The 2,984-nt window shown below is 45.4% G+C and overlaps 1 protein-coding gene across 2 annotated transcripts in view; it reads left to right on the forward strand.

Annotated features, from left to right (window-relative positions):
• Nucleotides 1-2,984, forward strand: part of SUPT20H (suppressor of Ty 20 homolog (S. cerevisiae)) — a 54,453-nt gene continuing 51,469 nt past the window's right edge. For both annotated transcript variants that reach the window (XM_011992994.1, XM_011992993.1), the window contains exon 1: nucleotides 1-233. The gene's annotated coding sequence lies outside the window, so the exon portion shown is untranslated. The remainder of the gene's footprint in view (nucleotides 234-2,984) is intronic.

A 2,984-nucleotide genomic window follows, 5' to 3' on the forward strand; every position in this document is an offset into this window, starting at 1 on the left:
GGCAGGCCGGGGCGGGGGTTGAGGCAGCTAACCTCCGGGCGGACGCCGAGTACATCGCTTTTCGCGGGGTTGCTAAGCTGAACTTTGAATTTTAGTTTGACTTTTGGGTTCCAGATACGGGTATTTCCGGACATTGGCAAGAATTTTGCCTTGCGTGTCTTCGGAGGCGTTTTTCTTGGTGTCCATATTGCATAAAGGCTGGTCGCTCCTCTGTGGAGATGACGGTTTTACAGGTAAAGCCTAAGTTGTGACAGAAGCTCCTGCAGTGGGAAGACTGGTCGATCAGGGAAATCAGTAGAATTGATAGCAACGTTTAGAATTTGAATTAATTACTGGCCATGGTTACCCGGCGCTCAGAACTGAACTTGGAGAACAGTTGCCCTGGAAGCCATCTCCCATAGCCATTGCGTAGTGGGGGCCGCGTCTTCTTGAGTGCAATTCATCAGTCTCTAGTAGGACTCGAAATATAAAGTGAAGAGCAGGATTTTCGGAGTTGAGTACAGTGTACTTGGGTTGATCACCATGTTATAAAGTTAGACCCAAATTGAGAAATACGTATTCGTCTCTGAGCATAATTGGGTCCTTTTTAAAAATGCGTTGCTTTTTTTAAAAAAAATGTAAAAACAGGTGCTGATTTGATTAGTTTGCAGGTTGTGATATTGGAAGGGACCGAAGAGTGGACGTCGAGAGTTCTGAATTCTGGTCTAGATCTGTGATGTTGGGAAAGTCAGTTGTTCTGATTGTCTTATTCTATAAAATGGAGATGATAATGATTACAATTTTCTCGCAGATTCTAGTACTGTATGTTTGCTATTCAGAATGTTTGCTTTGTGAGAGATATGAAGTTATTAGTTTTTGTCTGAAGGATTTAAATAGTTTAAAGTTAGTAAGCCCCTATCCCCAATTTAGTGATAAGAAATCTTAAGTCATCATATTTTGTCTGAAAGTACGTAGCGTATCTTCGTCTTCAAATTCAGTGGTCAGAACATTTTCACCTTAACCTAAATTCAACTTAAAGAACAATTCCTACGAGCTCTTCAAGGGTAGGAGTAATAATTTACTCATTGTAAATGATTGTAAATCATTTACAGTTGTATGGTGCTTGTGTTTGTGTTGTATTAGGAGTTTAGTCCGTTTTTAAAAGTTGTTTAGTCCCCCGCCCCGCCGGACAGAGTTTCACTCTTCTTGCCCAGGCTGGAGTGCAATGGCGCGATCCTGGCTCACTGCAACCTGTGCCTCCCAGTTCGAGCGATTATCCTGCTTCAGCCTCTCGAGTAGCTGGGATTACAGGCGTGTGCCGACACACCCGGCTACTTTTTTATTTTTTTAGTAGAGACTGGGTTTCACCATTGTTGGTCAGGCTAGTCTCGAATTCCTGACCTCAAGTGATCCACCTGCTTCTGCCTCTTACAGGCATGAACCACCGCCCTAGCCAAAATTTATTTATTTATTATTTATTTTATTTATTTATTTTTTTTTTTGAGACGGAGTCTCGCTCTGTCTCCCAGGCTGGAGTGCAGTAGCTCGATCTTGGCTCACTGCAGCCTCCATCTCTCAGGTTCAAGCGATTCTCTTGCCTCAGCCTCCTGAGTAGCTGGGATTACAGGTGCACGTGACCACACCCGGCTAATTTTTGTATGTTTAGTAGAGACAGGGTTTCACCATGTTGTCCAGGCTGGTCTCGAACTCCCGGGCTGAAGCGATCCACCTGCCTTGGCCTTCCAAAGTGCTGGGATTATAGGCATGAGCCACTGCGCCCGGCCTTCTGTATTTTTTTGTAGAGACACTTTCCCGATGGTGTTCAGGCAGATCCGGAACTACTGCTCCAGGGCTCAGGCCATCGGCAGCCTCCGCCTCCCAAAGTACTGGGATTACTGGCGTGAGCCACACCCCACCTGGCCCTTTCCTTTTTTTTTTTTTTTTTTTTTTTAAATGACTTGGCACAAAACAAAGCTTTGGGGTTCACCAAAAATCAAAGCAAAACTGTTTTACCTGGAAAATCTTGTTTTCTGTCATCAGAAGTTGTGCTTTAGTTCAGCTGTGTAGACACCCAGTAGTGGTTACTTGAAGTTAGGTGAATAGATAAACAATAATTTTTATTTGTCATCAGTCTCAGAGCAAATGTTTTCTATTTTATTTATTTATTTTTTGAGACAGGGTCTTGCTCTGTTACCCAGGCTGGAGTACAGTGGTGTGATCATGGCTCACTGCAGCCTCTTTCCCAAGCTTAAGTGATCCTCCTGCCTCAGCCTCCCGAGTAGCTGGGACTACAGACGTGTACCACCATGTTGGACTGATTTTTTTTTCTTGCCTTGGTAGTGACAAGGTCTCACTATGTTGGCCAGACTGGTCTCAAATTCCTCAGCTCAGATGAGCCTCCCACCTGGGCTCCCCAAAGTCCTGGGGTTACAGGTGTGAACGACCATGCCCAGTCTTATCTCAGAGCAAATGTTATGCACCATCTCTGTGCTAGGCAGAGTGAGCTTTAACCCTGGCAGCACATTTGACTCGTCTGGGAAGCTCCAAAAGTGGGGACCGTGCCTCACTCTAGACCACTTAATCTGTCTCAAGCGGGTGGGTCACAGGCATCCCACAGTTTCAAGCTCGGCAAGTTACTTTTGTGCAGCCAGGATGAGAACTCCTGTAGTTACAGGAAAGAAGGTTTTCAAGAGTGCATAGTTGCTTAAGGGCTGGTGGCATTGGAATTGGCATCTGGAAAATGTATCCTGAGGCATTTGGAGGATATTAATACGAGAATTTTATTTTATTTTTTTCTCATCCAGGCCAGAGTGTAGCCGCGCGATCTCGGCTCACTGCAACATGCGCCTCCCGGGAGCGATTCTCCTCCCTCAGCCTCCTAAGTAGCTGGGACTATAGGCACGCGCCACCACGCCTGGCTAATTTTTTTTTTTTTTTTTTTGAGAGGGAGTCTTGCTCTGTCGCCCAGGCTGGAGTGCAGTGGCACGATTTTGGCTCACCACAAC

This window comes from Mandrillus leucophaeus, unplaced genomic scaffold, assembly GCF_000951045.1.
Source record: "Mandrillus leucophaeus isolate KB7577 unplaced genomic scaffold, Mleu.le_1.0 Scaffold421, whole genome shotgun sequence".
Taxonomy (NCBI): Eukaryota; Metazoa; Chordata; class Mammalia; order Primates; family Cercopithecidae; genus Mandrillus; species Mandrillus leucophaeus.